This window comes from Ranitomeya variabilis, chromosome 3 (genome assembly GCF_051348905.1).
Source record: "Ranitomeya variabilis isolate aRanVar5 chromosome 3, aRanVar5.hap1, whole genome shotgun sequence".
Classification (NCBI taxonomy): domain Eukaryota; kingdom Metazoa; phylum Chordata; class Amphibia; order Anura; family Dendrobatidae; genus Ranitomeya; species Ranitomeya variabilis.
Window position 1 is genome coordinate 270,259,389 of NC_135234.1, and position 17,539 is coordinate 270,276,927.

At 42.9% G+C, this 17,539-nt stretch overlaps 1 protein-coding gene and 1 long non-coding RNA gene across 3 annotated transcripts in view; one reads left to right on the forward strand and one right to left on the reverse strand.

Moving 5' to 3' along the window:
- The window catches only part of PPARD (peroxisome proliferator activated receptor delta), a 283,091-nt gene that overhangs the window by 69,648 nt on the left and 195,904 nt on the right, over nucleotides 1-17,539 (forward strand). The gene's annotated exons all lie outside the window — the stretch shown is intronic.
- LOC143815832 (uncharacterized) lies at nucleotides 318-11,588 on the reverse strand. The gene is made up of 4 exons (XR_013223811.1): nucleotides 11,141-11,588; nucleotides 2,354-2,397; nucleotides 866-942; nucleotides 318-592 (listed from the first exon to the last, which is right to left on the reverse strand). It is a non-coding gene; the product is annotated as an uncharacterized LOC143815832 (long non-coding RNA).

The window sequence follows — 17,539 nt, forward strand, 5'->3', positions numbered from 1 at the left end:
CTAAGTCTGTCTGCGCCACTACTTACAGTTGTCCTCCACTGAACAAACTATGCCGCCTGTGTACTCCTGTAACCAATTTTGAACTGCATGTAGCCTACTTTTTTATTTTAGGCCTACAAAGTCTGTCTGCACCACTCCTTACAGTTGTCCTCTACTGAACAAAGCTATGCCGCCTGTGTACTCCTGTAACCAATTTTGAACTGCATGTAGCCTACTTTTTTATTTTAGGCCTACTAAGTCTGTCTGCGCCACTCCTTACAGTTGTCCTCCACTGAACAAAGCTGAGCCGCCAGTTTACTCCTGTTCCAAATACTAAACTGCATTTGGCCTACTTGCTTGGTTGGGCCTACTAACGGTGTCTGCCGCTGCTTGTTGTTCTCCTCAACTGAACAAAGCTGAGCCACCACTTTACTCCTGTTTCGAATATTAAACTGCATTTGGCCTACTTGTTTGGTTGTAGAGAGAGAGTCAAATCACTGCACTCATCTTGTTAATTTTTGCTGAAGTGAATAGTTTATTAAAGATGAAGACGAAACCACAGGGCAAATTTTTAATGTTTCGGCCACACAGTGGCCTTGATCACAAACAAGTGCTGTAACAAAAATAGAGAAAATTCGTATGAACACACAATATATACAGTGCTCAAATATATACAAAGTACGTTACAAGAGCTATATACATAATAAAAACTATATAGAAAAACTATATAGAAAACATGTCAGGTATCTATGAACAATAGGCAGAGATTAACACGGTTCTGCAATCCCAAGTTGGATAGTGGGACATCAAACAAGGCATGGTCAGCAGAGGGTTGAGTATAAATCTGAGAAGAAAAAACAGTACGACACAGGAGGGATTCACGTACCCTATTATGGTTGCATTCCGTCATGTGATATTAAAGTATTTTACTATATTCGTAGGTGGAGACGGCCCCGTATTACCCTGTTCAGAGGTGATAGGAGAACATGAGAGGAAGTATATATGTCGTTATGTTATTGTATATATTAATATATTTAATAACCCAGGTACTTAAACTTTCTTTCTTTAATGCGCATAGATTCAAAAAGAAGTTTATGGGAATAACGCAATGAGTGGTACACAGGGGTTAGACATATAACGAGGGGGGTATTTACCCAAGTTGAGAGAATAAGGCCTTTAGTCCAGTATACGGTTATCCAGAACAGTGTATATATGGTTCTAATACATCTGCCAAATATTAGGTTGGCTGTAACACAAATGCATGTTTAGGGTAAATATGGTATCTGGGTATTTGATAGAATACCAGGGTTCACATGTAGAGAGTGGTTCTACCTTAATTTTATCTGTATATAGTTTTGACCATAGGATCCGGGACAAATGGAGTGGGAGGTTTTGGTTTCAGGAGTAATAAACTCCGGGTGGTGTAGATCCACTTATATAGAGTGGATGTGTCCGCTCAGATCTGCAAAAAGTACATAGTATGTATAGCAACAGGTAAGTATATGTGTTGGACTTATCTGTAATAAATCTGTTGTCTCACATCCAGCGTCTGAAAAGCGCGATCAGGGAGCCTGGAGCCTGCGTTGGTGGTACCGTGGGAGGCGCCGACACAGACTGTGTCTTGGCGGTGATGGCGGCATTGCCAGAGGCTGCATGGTGCAGCTCTAAATGTTGCTCTAGCCGGTCATGTGACCGGAAGTATGGGGGACGTCGGCGCTTGCGCAGTACATAGTATGAAGGTCACATTGTCTAACTGGCGCTTGCGCAATGGGGGTACTGCCGGTGCATGCGCGTGTATAATGAGAGGGCCGGTGTCAGTATGGTTTGTAATGCAGCGGTACCCGTGTATATACCCGGCGCATGCGTGCTGGAATTGGTACTGGCGCCTGCGCTGTGCATAGAAGAAGAATCGTAATTCTAAGAGCTGGTGCGCTATTGTGGAGACCTATAGGGTTTGTTTTTGGTAGTGAGCCCTCAGTAACCTATGTGGTGTAACATCGTGTGGTAATAGCTCACCCGGTTTAGTTAGTAGACAAATGCATATATCACTGTATTAACGCATGAGACAAGTAGAACAATATCATTGGCATGACATCAGCTGAAAATAAAAATGAAAAGTAGGAGTCCAAACTAAAATTGATTATTCAAACTGAAAAAAAACCTTGAGTTGAATAAAATATGGGAAAACAAAACAAAAATAATCATAAAAGATGAAAAAAAAGGGTGAAACAAATGAAAAAATGAAAAAAATGAAAAAAATGAATGAAATGAATAAAAGAAATGAAAAAAATGAAAAAAATATGAAAAAAATACAAATTTGAACCAAAAAGGGGTAAATGAAACTTGTAAAAATATTAGGGGGTACAAGTCTTACCATCCTGCGTACATAGAGTCTATAAGTGCGGTGGGTCAATTCACCTAAGAAAAACAAAAACCTGGTTAGATGAGCCACTCAAGTTCCCTATTGAGACCTCTAGGATGAAGTGTGTCTAACGTATAAATCCAAAATGTTTCTCTCTGTTTAAGCATCTGGATGTGGTTACCCCCCTCCTTGGGCGATGGACTTTTTCTATAACTTGAAATCTTAATTGAGCGACACTATGTTGAGCTTCCTTGAAGTGCAGGGGAAGTGGCAGCCAGGTTTTGCTGCACCTAATGGTGGATTTGTGGCTCGAGATCCTATCCCTAATAGCCTGGGTGGTCTCGCCTACATAGAGTAATCCACACGGACACTTGATGATATACACCACAAAATTTGATTCGCATGTATGATATTCCTTAATGGGGAAAGCCTTTCCAGTGCGGGGATGTAGTATTTCACTACCTTTGATAATGTTGGAGCAACACCTGCAATTAAGGCAAGGGAAGGTGCCTGATCTCTTCTGTCCTGTTAGTGTCCTGGGTGGAGGTGTTTTAGATGTGCCTAAGTCAGCCCGCACCACTTTGTTTCTTAGGGTACTGTCACACAGTACCATTTTAATCGCTACGACGGCAAGTGACGTCGCAGCGATCGTATGATTATCGCTCCAGCGTCGTAGACTGCGGTCACACGTTGCAATCACGGCGCTGGAGCGATGCCGAAGTCCCCGGTAACTAGGGTAAACATCGGGTAACTAAGCGCAGGGCCGCGCTTAGTAACCCGATGTTTACCCTGGTTACCAGCGTAAACGTAAAAAAAACAAACAGTGCATACTTACATTCCGGTGTCTGTCCCCGGCGTTCTGCTTCTCTCCACTGTGTAAGCGCCATAGCCGGAAAGCACAGCGGTGACGTCAGACGTCACCGCTGTGCTCGCTTTCCGGCTGGCAGACGCTCACACAGTGGAGAGAAGTTGAGACGCCGGGGACAGACACCGGAATGTGAGTATGTACTGTTTGTTTTTTTTACGTTTACGCTGGTAACCAGGGTAAACATCGGGTTACTAAGCGCGGCCCTGCGCTTAGTTACCCGATGTTTACCCTGGTTACAAGCGAACACATTTTGAAAATGTAGCAATTTTCCAACTTTGAATTTTTATGCCCTTAAATCACAGACATATGTCACGCAAAATACTTAATAAGTAACATTTCCCACATGTCTACTTTACATCAGTACAATTTTGGAACCAAAATTTTTTTTTGTGACGGAGTTATAAGGGTTAAAAGTTGACCAGCAATTTCTCATTTTTACAACACCATTTTTTTTTAGGGACCACATCTCATTTGAAGTCATTTTGAGGGGTCTATATGATAGAAAATACTCAAGTGTGACACCATTCTAAAAACTGCACCCCTCAAGGTGCTCAAAACCACATTCAAGAAGTTTATTAACCCTTCAGGTGTTTCACAGGAATTTTTGGAATGTTTAAATAAAAATGAACATTTAACTTTTTTTCACACAAAATTTATTTCAGCTCCAATTTGTTTTATTTTACCAAGGGTAACAGGAGAAAATGGACCCCCAAAGTTGTTGTACAATTTATCCTGAGTACGCTGATACCCCATATGTGGGGGTAAACCACTGTTTGGGCGTATGGCAGAGCTCGGAAGGAAAGGAGCGCCATTTGACTTTTCAATGCAAAATTGACTGGAATTGAGATGGGACGCCATGTTGCGTTTGGAGAGCCCCTGATGTGCCTAAACACTGAAACCCCCTACAAGTGACACCATTTTGGAAAGTAGACCCCCTAAGAAACTTATCTTGATGTGTGGTGAGCACTTTGACCCACCAAGTGCTTCACAGAAGTTTATAATGCAGAGACGTAAAAATAAAAAATCATATTTTTTCACAAAAATGATCTTTTCGCCCCCAATTTTTTATTTTCCCAAGGGTAAGAGAAGAAATTGGACCCCAAGAAATGTTGTGCAATTTGTCCTGAGTACGCTGATACCCCATATGTGGGTGTAAACCATTGTTTGGGCGCATGGCAGAGCTTGGAAGGGAAGGAGCGCCATTTGACTTTTCAATGCAAAATTGACTGGAATTGAGATGGGACGCCATGTTGCGTTTGGAGAGCCCCTGATGTGCCTAAACATTGAAACTCCCTACAAGTGACACCATTTTGGAAAGTAGACCCCCTAAGGAACTTATCTAGATGTGTGGTGAGCACTTTGACCCACCAAGTGCTTCACAGAAGTTTATAATGCAGAGCCGTAAAAATAAAAAATCATATTTTTTCACAAAAATGATCTTTTTGCCCCCAATTTTTTATTTTCCCAAGGGTAAGAGAAGAAATTGGACCCCAAAAAATGTTGTGCAATTTTGTCCTGAGTACGATGATACCCCATAGGTGGGTGTAAACCATTGTTTGGGCGCATGGCAGAGCTTGGAAGGGAAGGAGCGCCATTTGACTTTTCAATGCAAAATTGACTGGAATTGAGATGGGACGCCATGTTGCGTTTGGAGAGCCCCTGATGTGCCTAAACATTGAAACTCCCTACAAGTGACACCATTTTGGAAAGTAGACCCCCTAAGGAACTTATCTAGATGTGTGGTGAGCACTTTGACCCACCAAGTGCTTCACAGAAGTTTATAATGCAGAGCCGTAAAAATAAAAAATCATATTTTTTCACAAAAATGATTTTTTGCCCCCAATTTTTTATTTTCCCAAGGGTAAGAGAAGAAATTGGACCCCAAAAAATGTTGTGCAATTTGTCCTGAGTAGGATGATACCCCATATGTGGGTGTAAACCATTGTTTGGGCGCATGGCAGAGCTTGGAAGGGAAGGAGCGCCATTTGACTTTTCAATGCAAAATTGACTGGAATTGAGATGGGACGCCATGTTGCGTTTGGAGAGCCCCTGATGTGCCTAAACATTGAAACTCCCTACAAGTGACACCATTTTGGAAAGTAGACCCCCTAAGGAACTTATCTAGATGTGTTTTGAGAGCTTTGAACCCCCAAGTGTTTCACTACAGATTATAACGCAGAGCCGTGAAAATAATTTTTATTTTTTTTCTCAAAAATGATTTTTTAGCCCCCAGCTTTGTATTTTTACAAGGGTAACAGAATAAATTGGACCCCAAAATTTGTTTTCCAATTTGTCCTGAGTACGCTGATACCCCATATGTGGGGGGGAACCACTGTTTGGGCGCATGACAGAGCTCGGAAGGGAAGGAGCGCCATTTGGAATGCAGACTTAAATGGATTGGTCAGCAGCCGTCACGTTGCATTTGCAGAGCCCCTGATGTACCCAAACAGTACAAACCCCCCACAAGTGACCCCATATTGGAAACTAGACCTCCCAAGGAACTTATCTAGATGTGTTTTGAGAACTTTGAACCCCCCAAGTGTTTCACTAAAGTTTATAGCGCAAAGCCGTGAAAATAAAAATTCTTTTTTTTTTCCACAAAAATGATTTTTTAGCAGAAGAAAAAAAAAAAAATGAGACAAAACCAGCTCACCTACTAGGCATTTGTTGTGGGGAAGCCCGGATGACGTGCAGTCTTCACGTGAGGCAATAGAACAAATAGAGGAGAAAATCCAGCTTCCAAAAATATCAAAATTTATTAAAGATAAAATCCAAAGTCCAAAAACATGGTTCACAGGAGAAGAAATAGCAGCAAGCTTGCTTGCTTGCTTGCTGCTATTTCTTCTCCTGTGAACCATGTTTTTGGACTTTGGATTTTATCTTTAATAAATTTTGATATTTTTGGAAGCTGGATTTTCTCCTCTATATGATTTTTTAGCCCCCAGTTTTGTATTTTCACAAGGGTAACAGGATAAATTAGACCCCAAAAGTTGTTGTCCAATTTGTCCTGAGTACTCTGATACCCCATATGTGGGGGGGAACCACTGTTTGGGTGCATGACAGAGCTCGGAAGGGAAGGAGCGCCATTTGGAATGCAGCCTTAAATGGATTGGTCTGCAGGCGTCACGTTGCATTTGCAGAGCCCCTGATGTACCCAAACAGTACAAACCCCCCACAAGTGACCCCATATTGGAAACTAGACCTCCCAAGGAACTTATCTAGATGTGTTGTGAGAACTTTGAACCCCCAAGTGTTTCACTACAGTTTATAACGCAGAGCCGTGAAAATAAAACATCTTTTTTTTCCCAGAAAAATGATTTTTAGCCCCCCAAATTTTTATTTTCCTAAGGATAACAAGAGAACTTGGACCCCAGAAGTTGTTGTTCAATTTGTCCCGAGTACGCTGATAACACATATGTTGGGGTAAACCCCTTTTTGGGCGCACGGGAGAGCTCGGAAGGGAAGGAGCACTGTTTTACTTTTTCAACGCAGAATTGGCTGGAATTGAGATTGGACGCCATGTCGCGCTTGGAGAGCCCCTGATGTGCCTAAACAGTGGAAACCCCCAATTCTACCTGAAACCCTAACCCAAACACACCCCTAACCCTAATCCCAACGGTAACCCTAACCACACCCCTAGCCCTGACACACCCATAATTCTAATCCCAACCCTAATCCAAACGTAAATGTAATCCAAACCCTAACCCTAACTTTAGCCCCAACCCTAACCCTAACTTTAGCCCCAACCCTAACCCTAACTTTACCTCCAACCCTAGCCCTAACCCTAACCCTACCCCTAACCCTAACCCTAAACGTGACTGAAATACGTGGCACTGAAATACGTGGCACTGAAATACGTGGCACTGAAATACGTGGCACTGAAATACGTGGCACTGAAATACGTGGCACTGAAATACGTGATACGTGGCACTGAAACACGTGGCACTGAAATACGTGATACGTGGCACTGAAATACATGGCACTGAAATACGTGGCACTTAAATACGTGGCACTTAAATACGTGGCACTGAAATATGTGATACGTGGCACTTAAATACGTGGCACTGAAATACGTGGCACTGAAATACGTGGCACTGAAATACGTGGCACTTAAATACGTGGCACTTAAATACGTGGCACTGAAATATGTGATACGTGGCACTTAAATATGTGGCACTGAAACACGTGGCACTGAAATACGTGATACGTGGCACTGAAATACGTGGCACTGAAATACGTGGCACTGAAATACGTGCAACTGAAATACGTGGTACTAAAATATGTGGCACTGAAATACGTGATACGTGGCACTGAAATACGTGATACTTGGCACTGAAATACGTGGCACTGAAACACGTGGCACTGAAATACGTGATACGTGGCACTGAAATACGTGGCACTGAAATACGTGGCACTGAAATACGTGGCACTGAAATACGTGGCACTGAAATACGTGGCACTGAAATACGTGGCACTATGACTGTCAGAAAATGTTCATTAAACGGTTAGGGGTGAGGTTAGGGGTAGAGTTAGGGTTAGGGTTTGGATCCCTTTATCACCTTGATGGTGGTGGGTGGCTTTTCAGTGTGTTTTCTGTTTTTTTTTTTATAAAAATGCATGCGTTTTTAACGCAAACAAACGCATGTGCTTAAAAACGCAAGAAAATACTGCAGGTTGTATTTCTGAAAATGAACGCATGCAGAAAAAAACCGCATGCGTTTGAAAACGCGACCAAACGCGTACAAAAAAAATGCATGCGTTTTCAATGTTAAATATAGGGAAAAAACGCATGCTTTTTTTGTGCAAAAAACGCTGCAGACAAAAACGCAAGTGTGAAACCAGCGACGCTTTTTATAGCAAAAACGTTTTTGCGTCTCCACATTTTGAGACCTATAATTTTTCCACATTTTGCTCCACAGAGTCATGTGAGGTCTTGTTTTTTGCGGGACGAGTTGACGTTTTTATTGGTAACATTTTCGGACACGTGACCATTTTTGATCGCTTTTTATTCCGATTTTTGTGAGGCAGAATGACCAAAAACCTGCTATTCATGAATTTCTTTTGGGAGAGGCGTTTATACCGTTCCGCGTTTGGTAAAATTGATAAAGCAGTTTTATTCGTCGGGTCAGTACGATTACAGCGATATCTCATTTATATCATTTTTTTATGTTTTGGCGCTTTTATACGATAAAAACGATTTTATAGAAAAAATAATTATTTTGGTATCGCTTTATTCTCAGGACTATAACTTTTTTATTTTTTTGCTGATGATGCTGTATGGCGGCTTGTTTTTTGCGGGACAAGATGACGTTTTCAGCGGTACCATGGATATTTATATCAGTCTTTTTGATCGCGTGTTATTCCACTTTTTGTTCGGCGGTGTGGTAATAAAGCGTTGTTTTTTGCCTCGTTTTTTTTTTTTTTTCTTACGGTGTTTACTGAAGGGGTTAACTAGTGGGGCAGTTTTATAGGTTGGGTCGTTACGGACGCGGCGATACTAAATATGTGTACTTTTATTGTTTTGTTTTTTTTATTTAGATAAAGAAATGTATTTATGGGAATAATATATATTTTTTTATTATTATTTATTTAGGAATTTTTTTTTTTTATTTTTTTTTTACACATGTGGAAAAATTTTTTTTTAACTTTTTTACTTTGTCCCAGGGGGGGACATCACAGATCATTGATCTGGCAGTGTGCACAGCACTCTGCCAGATCGACGATCTGCTGTGCAGGGCTGCAGGCTTACCAAGAGTCTGCTCTGAGCAGACACTCGGTAAGCCACCTCCCTCCCTGCAGGACCCGGATGCCGCGGCCATCTTGCATCCAGGACCTGCAGGGAGGAAGAAGGTAGGAGACCCTCGGAGCAACGCGATCACATCGCGTTGCTCCGGGGGTCTCAGGGAAGCCCGCAGGGAGCCCCCTCCCTGCGCGATGCTTCCCTATACCGCCGGTACACTGCGATCATGTTTGATCGCGGTGTGCCGGGGGTTAATGTGCCGGGGGCGGTCCATGACCGCTCCTGGCACATAGTGCCGGATGTCAGCTGCGATATGCAGCTGACACCCGGCCGCGATCGGCCGCGCTCCCCCCGTGAGCGCGGCCGATCGCGTATGACGTACTATCCCGTCGGTGGTCATACGGGCCCACCCCACCTCGACAGGATAGTACGTCTGATGTCAGGAAGGGGTTAAAAATTTGAATTTGTGGGTAGGCCTTTGTCAGGAGGGGCCAGTGTCCACGGATAAGGTTGTGGATTCTATGCATGGTGGGGTGATGGTTATGGACAAAAGGAAGTCTAGGGTTCTTGAATGTGGTTGTGGCTGTACTATTGGTGTTGTTAAGGGCCCTGGAGGTTTCCAACTCAAGGAGCCCAGTTGGATAGTTACGTACGCTAAATTTGTCGGCCACTTCACGTACTCTAATGTTCCTGGTTTCTGGGTTAGAGACAATCCTCGTGACCCTCTTGAATTGTGATCTAGGGAGGCTATCCCTAGTAGATTTAGGGTGGCAGCTGTTGTACAACAATAAACTGTTACAGTCGGTTGGTTTCACGTATAAATATGTGCTCAAGTTTCCAGATGTGTCCTTCAAGACTTTGGTGTCTAGGAATGAGATCTCCTCCTGATGGTGTACCAGAGTGAATGATAACTCAGGTCTAGCTGTGTTAATGATGTTGAAGAACTCTTGTAGGCTAGTTTGATCCCCTCTCCAAATGCAAAAGATGTCATCTATGTACCTATACCATGTCAGGGCATTCTGCTGGAAGATGGGGTTTGAATAAACATGTGTATGTTCAAAATGATCCTTATATAAATTTGCGTACGCCGGGGCCACATTGGACCCCATGGCGGTCCCGCAGATCTGTAAGAAGAAGTCATCTTCAAACATGAAGAAGTTTTCCCTCTGGACAAGGTTGAGTAAATCAATGCATAGGTTTTGTGAGTCACTGTCAACATTAGCCTCACGGAGGGTCAATGCCACTGCCTCTATACCCCTATCATGTTTGATGGATGTATATAAACTATTTACATCAAGGGTACACAAAGTACTTCTGGGTGGAACCTTATTGATGTTGCGAATTTTGTTGAGAAAGTCACCTGTGTTCAAAATGTAGGACCTTGTTGATGGAGTATATGGGGTGAGGATTTTCTCAAGAAAAATAGACAGAGGATTTAGTATGGAGTTGGTGGATGCCACTATAGGACGGCCGGGAGGGTTATGGAGATCTTTATGAATTTTAGGGAGGATGTAGAGTACTGGAGTTATCGGATGGTGATTCATGAGGTATGTTCTGGTTTTGGTGTCGATAGTTTTGAGCTGTAGATGTTTGTCTAGTACAGTATTGATTTTCTGACGTATGCTGTAAGTGGGGTCAGTCGGCAGTTTCCTGTAGGTACTGGGATCTGAGAGTTGGCGTCTAACTTCAGCAATATATTGGTTCTTGTTCATAACGACCGTGGCCCCACCCTTATCTGCCGGCTTTATAATAATGTTTTTGTTTTCACTGAGTGAGTCCAAAGCCTGTTTCTCAGGGGTACTGAGATTGTGGTGAACAGGGAGGAAACCTAGACTTTGGTCATGAATGGTACTCTTGATATCCCTATCTAGTAAACTGATGAATGTTTCCACCGCATGGTGGGATTTCGGTGGCATGAACGTACTAGGGTTCCTGAGTCCTAGGGAATCAATAGTGATTTTAGGTGTGTCCTGATCCGATGATGTGCCTAAGGTGTTACCCCTGTTGGTGGTGTTTGCATCAAAATGTACTTTTAATCTAATGCTCCTATAGAAGCGCTGAAGGTCTTTCTCTAGTTGAAATGCGTCCCATCTTGGTGTAGGACAAAAAGACAAACCCATATTGAGAACCTTCAACTCAAGGGGAGACAGAGAATAATCAGATATATTGACTACCGAGTTTGGACTCCTACCTGTGATCTGAGGGTCATGTGACGATCTGGAACTCTTCCTCCTTGACCTCCTGGTAGGCGTCCGCTTGGTCCTAAAAAACGAGGTCCTGGTGATAGAACTTCGCTGCCGGAACCTGCTGAGGAACCTTCTGCTGGTGAGGAGTCCCCTGAGCGGTAGTTCCCTCTTTGTGTCCAGCGATATCGTTGTCATGATTGCCGGGGAAATGGGTCCTCCCATTTATATACTTTATTGGTGAGGTAATCTCGGTATCCCTCTGGAACTTTGTCCTTTTTCTTTCTTCCAACATTTTCTGATGGGTAGATAGTATAGAGTCCACTTTACCCTTCAGGGTGGAGAATTCAGTACTGCTCAGAGTAGTAGTCAGCTGGGTCTCGATAGATACAATTTTTTCTTCTGTGGTCTTTATGGCCTCCTGGAGGTACTCTATGGTTAGCAAGATTATGTTGAAGGAGCACTTATTCAGAATTTTTTGAAACGTAGCAAAATATTTCTCGTTGTCGGCAAAAAGGGTGGGTCGCAGGTTACAGCGTAAGCTGCGAGGTATTTTTCCCTGTCGGTGATATTCACCCAACGTGGCACAATATAATTAGTCTTTTTCTTTCTTTTTCCCAATCCCTTGTTTTGATGTCCTTGCTGGGGATATGTAAAAAGTCCGTGTTGGTCCTTATTTTAGACAAGATCGTAGAACCGGTAACATCATCATAAACGTAGGTCTCGGCTGACATGAGTTCGGTCGGTGCTCAAAACTCAAAATAGACTGTATAGTGGAAAAGACGAAGAGCTAGCACTCGACTGTAGGTAGAGCTTGATGGTGCAGGTGAACGGAGCCAAAAGCCCCCTTAGTACTAGAGAGAAAGTCAAATCACTGCACTCATCTTGTTAATTTTTGCTGAAGTGAATAGTTTATTAAAGATGAAGACGAAACCACAGGGCAAATTTTTAACGTTTCGGCCACACAGTGGCCTTGATCACAAACAAGTGCTGTAACAAAAATAGAGAAAATTCGTATGAACACACAATATATACAGTGCTCAAATATATACAAAGTACGTTACAAGAGCTATATACATAATAAAAACTATATAGAAAAACTATATAGAAAACATGTCAGGTATCTATGAACAATAGGCAGAGATTAACACGGTTCTGCAATCCCAAGTTGGATAGTGGGACATCAAACAAGGCATGGTCAGCAGAGGGTTGAGTATAAATCTGAGAAGAAAAAACAGAACGACACAGGAGGTAGAGACGGATTCACGTACCCTATTATGGTTGCATTCCATCATGTGATATTAAAGTATTCTACTATATTCGTAGGTGGAGACGGCCCCGTATTACCCTGTTCAGAGGTGATAGGAGAACATGAGAGGAAGTATATATGTCGTTCTTTCTTTAATGCGCATAGATTCAAAAAGAAGTCTATGGGAATAACGCAATGAGTGGTACACAGGGGTTAGACATATAACGAGGGAGGTATTTACCCAAGTTGAGAGAATAAGGCCTTTAGTCCAGTATACGGTTATCCAGAACAGTGTATATATGGTTCTAAGACATCTGCCAAATATTAGGTTGGCTGTAACACAAATGCATGTTTAGGGTAAATATGGTATCTGGGTATTTGATAGAATACCAGGGTTCACATGTAGAGAGTGGTTCTACCTTAATTTTATCTGTATATAGTTTTGACCATAGGATCCGGGACAAATGGAGTAGGAGGTTTTGGTTTCAGGAGTAATAAACTCCGGGTGGTGTAGATCCACTTATATAGAGTGGATGTGTCCGCTCAGATCTGCAAAAAGTACATAGTATGTATAGCAACAGGTAAGTATATGTGTTGGACTTATCTGTAATAAATCTGTTGTCTCACATCCAGCGTCTGAAAAGCGCGATCAGGGAGCCTGGAGCCTGCGTTGGTGGTACAGTGGGAGGCGCCGACACAGACTGTGTCTTGGCGGTGATGGCGGCAATGCCAGAGGCTGCATGGTGCCGCTCTAAATGTTGCTCTAGCCGGTCATGTGACCGGAAGTATGGGGGATGCCGGCGCTTGCTCAGTACATAGTATGAAGGTCACATTGTCTAACTGGCGCTTGCGCAATGGGGGTACTGCCGGCGCATGCGCTGTGTATAATGAGAGGGCCGGTGTCAGTATGGTTTGTAATGCAGCGGTACCCGTGTATATACCCGGCGCCTGTGTGCTGGAATTGGTACTCAATTTTACTGTGCTAAAGCAAGGAAATGTGCAATACATGAAATGTGAATAGCATAATGGCTTGGGAAATTTATGAAAAAACACATGAGATTCTTAGCACAAGATGTGGCCAAATGTTGTGAGCCCATCCACCAAACGTCAAGGTAATCTCAAAACGGATGGGTAACTGAGCTGACTGCCTAGTGTGAACACTTACCTATAGCTAATAACATTGTAAAGCCTGCTTTTATAGGAAGCTCAGAGCCAACTGTGTCTGGATGTAGTTAAAATCACAGCATGGTGAAGGGCGGGGCTTTCAAGGCAGAAAAAATAGTACATAGTAAATATAAGAAAACAGACTGAACAGCCATCTAGTCTGAACTGGTGCATAACCAAAAAGTCTTACATAGCAAATAGATAATGGCTGCACTCAATTTTACTGTGCTAAAGCAAGGAAATGTGCAATACATGAAATGTGAATAGCATAATGGCTTGGGAAATTTATGAAAAAACACATGAGATTCTTAGCACAAGATTTGGCCAAATGTTGTGAGCCCATCCACCACCACATTGTGTACATTGGGTGAATATCACCGACAGGGAAAAATACCTCCCGGCTTACGCTGTAACCTGCGACCCACCCTTTTTGCCGACAACGAGAAATATTGTGCTACGTTTCAAAAAATTCTGAATAAGTGCTCCTTCAACATAATCTTGCTAACCATAGAGTACCTCCAGGAGGCCATAAAGACCACAGAAGAAAAAATTGTATCTATCGAGACCCAGCCGACTACTACTCTGAGCAGTACTGAATTCTCCACCCTGAAGGGTAAAGTGGACGCTATACTATCTACCCATCAGAAAACGTTGGAAGAAAGAAAAAGGACAAAGTTCCAGAGGGATACCGAGGATTACCTCACCAATAAAGTATATAAATGGGAGGACCCATTTCCCCGGCAATCACGACAACGATATCGCCGGACAGAAAGAGGGATCTACCGCTCAGGGGACTCCTCACCAGCAGAAGGTTCCTCAGCAGGTTCCGGCAGCGAAGTTCCATCACCAGGACCTCGTTTTTTAGGACCAAGCGGACGCCTACCAGGAGGTCAAGGAGGAAGAGTTCCAGATCGTCACATGACCCTCAGATCACAGGTAGGAGTCCAAACTCGGTAGTCAATATATCTGATTATTCTCTGTCTCCCCTTGAGTTGAAGGTTATCAATATGGGTTTATCTTTTTGTCCTACACCAAGATGGGACGCATTTCAACTAGAGAAAGACCTTCAGCGCTTCTATAGGAGCATTAGATTAAAAGTACATTTTGATGCAAACACCACCAACAGGGGTAACACCTTAGGCACATCATCGGATCAGGACACACCTAAAATCACTATTGATTCCCTAGGACTCAGGAACCCTAGTACGTTCATGCCACCGAAATCCCACCATGCGGTGGAAACATTCATCAGTTTACTAGATAGGGATATCAAGAGTACCATTCATGACCAACGTCTAGGTTTCCTCCCTGTTCACCACAATCTCAGTACCCCTGAGAAACAGGCTTTGGACTCACTCAGTGGAAACAAAAACATTATTATAAAGCCGGCAGATAAGGGTGGGGCCACGGTTGTTATGAACAAGAACCAATATATTGCTGAAGTTAGACGCCAACTCTCAGATCCCAGTACCTACAGGAAACTGCCGACTGACCCCACTTACAGCATACGTCAGAAAATCAATACTGTACTAGACAAACATCTACAGCTCAAAACTATCGACACCAAAACCAGAACATACCTCATGAATCACCATCCGATAACTCCAGTACTCTACATCCTCCCTAAAATTCATAAAGATCTCCATAACCCTCCCGGACGTCCTATAGTGGCATCCACCAACTCCATACTAAATCCTCTGTCTATTTTTCTTGAGAAAATCCTCACCCCATATGCTCCATCAACAAGGTCCTACATTTTGGACACAGGTGACTTTCTCAACAAAATTCGCAACATCAATAAGGTTCCACCCAGAAGTACTTTGTGTACCCTTGATGTAAATAGTTTATATACATCCATCAAACATGATAGGGGTATAGAGGCAGTGGCATTGACCCTCCGTGAGGCTAATGTTGACAGTGACTCACAAAACCTATGCATTGATTTACTCAACCTTGCCCAGAGGGAAAACTTCTTCATGTTTGAAGATGACTTCTTCTTACAGATCTGCGGGACCGCCATGGGGTCCAATGTGGCCCCGGCGTACGCAAATTTATATATGGATCATTTTGAACATACACATGTTTATTCAAACCCCATCTTCCAGCAGAATGCCCTGACATGGTATAGGTACATAGACGACATCTTTTGCATTTGGAGAGGGGATCAAACTAGCCTACAAGAGTTCTTCAACATCATTAACACAGCTAGACCTGAGTTATCATTCACTCTGGTACACCATCAGGAGGAGATCTCATTCCTAGACACCAAAGTCTTGAAGGACACATCTGGAAACTTGAGCACAGATTTATACGTGAAACCAACCGACTGTAACAGTTTATTGTTGTACAACAGCTGCCACCCTAAATCTACTAGGGATAGCCTCCCTAGATCACAATTCAAGAGGGTCACGAGGATTGTCTCTAACCCAGAAACCAGGAACATTAGAGTACGTGAAATGGCCAACAAATTTAGGGTACGTAACTATCCAACTGGGCTCCTTGAGTTGGAAACCTCCAGGGCCCTTAACAACACCAATAGTACAGCCACAACCACATTCAAGAACCCTAGACTTCCTTTTGTCCATAACCATCACCCCACCATGCACAGAATCCACAACCTTATCCGTGGACAATGGCCCCTCCTGACAAAGGCCTACCCACAAATTCAAATTTTTAAAGACCCTCCTCTGATGAGCATGAGACGACCACGGAATATAAGAAACAAAGTGGTGCGGGCTGACTTAGGCACATCTAAAACACCTCCACCCAGGACACTAACAGGACAGAAGAGATCAGGCACCTTCCCCTGCCTTAATTGCAGGTGTTGCTCCAACATTATCAAAGGTAGTGAAATACTACATCCCCGCACTGGAAAGGCTTTCCCCATTAAGGAATATCATACATGCGAATCAAATTTTGTGGTGTATATCATCAAGTGTCCGTGTGGATTACTCTATGTAGGCGAGACCACCCATGCTATTAGGGATAGGATCTCGAGCCACAAATCCACCATTAGGTGCAGCAAAACCTGGCTGCCACTTCCCCAGCACTTCAAGGAAGCTCAACATAGTGTCGCTCAATTAAGATTTCAAGTTATAGAAAAAGTCCATCGCCCAAGGAGGGGGGGGGGGGGGATAACCACATCCAGATGCTTAAACAGAGAGAAACATTTTGGATTTATACGTTAGACACATTTCATCCTAGAGGTCTCAATAGGGAACATGAGTGGCTCATCTAACCAGGTTTTTGTTTCTCTTAGGCGAATTGACCCACCGCACTTATAGACTCTATGTACGCAGGATGGTAAGACTTGTACCCCCTAATATTTTTACAAGTTTCATTTACCCCTTTTTGGTTCAAATTTTTATTTTTTTCATATTTTTTTCATTTTTTTCATTTCTTTTATTCATTTCATTCATTTTTTTTCTTTTTTTTCATTTTTTTCTTTTTTTTTCATTTTTTTTTCATTTTTTTCATTTTTTTCACCCTTTTTTTTCATCTTTTATGATTATTTTTGTTTTGTTTTCCCATTTTTTATTCAACTCAAGGTTTCTTTTCAGTTTGAATAATCAATTTTAGTTTGGACTCCTACTTTTCATTTTTATTTTCAGCTGATGTCATGCCAATGATATTGTTCTACTTGTCTCCACCACATAGGTTACTGAGGGCTCACTACCACAAACAAACCCTATAGGTCTCCACAATAGCGCACCAGCTCTTAGAATTACGATTCTTCTTCTATGCACAGCGCAGGCGCCAGTACCAATTCCAGCACGCAGGCGTCGGGTATATACACGGGTACCGCTGCATTACAAACCATACTGACACCGGCCCTCTCATTATACACAGCGAATGGGCCGGCAGTACCCCCATTGCGCAAGCGCCAGTTAGACAATGTGACCTTCATACTATGTACTGCGCAAGCGCCGGCGTCCCCCATACTTCCAGTCACATGACCGGCTAGAGCAACATTTAGAGCGGCACCATGCAGCCT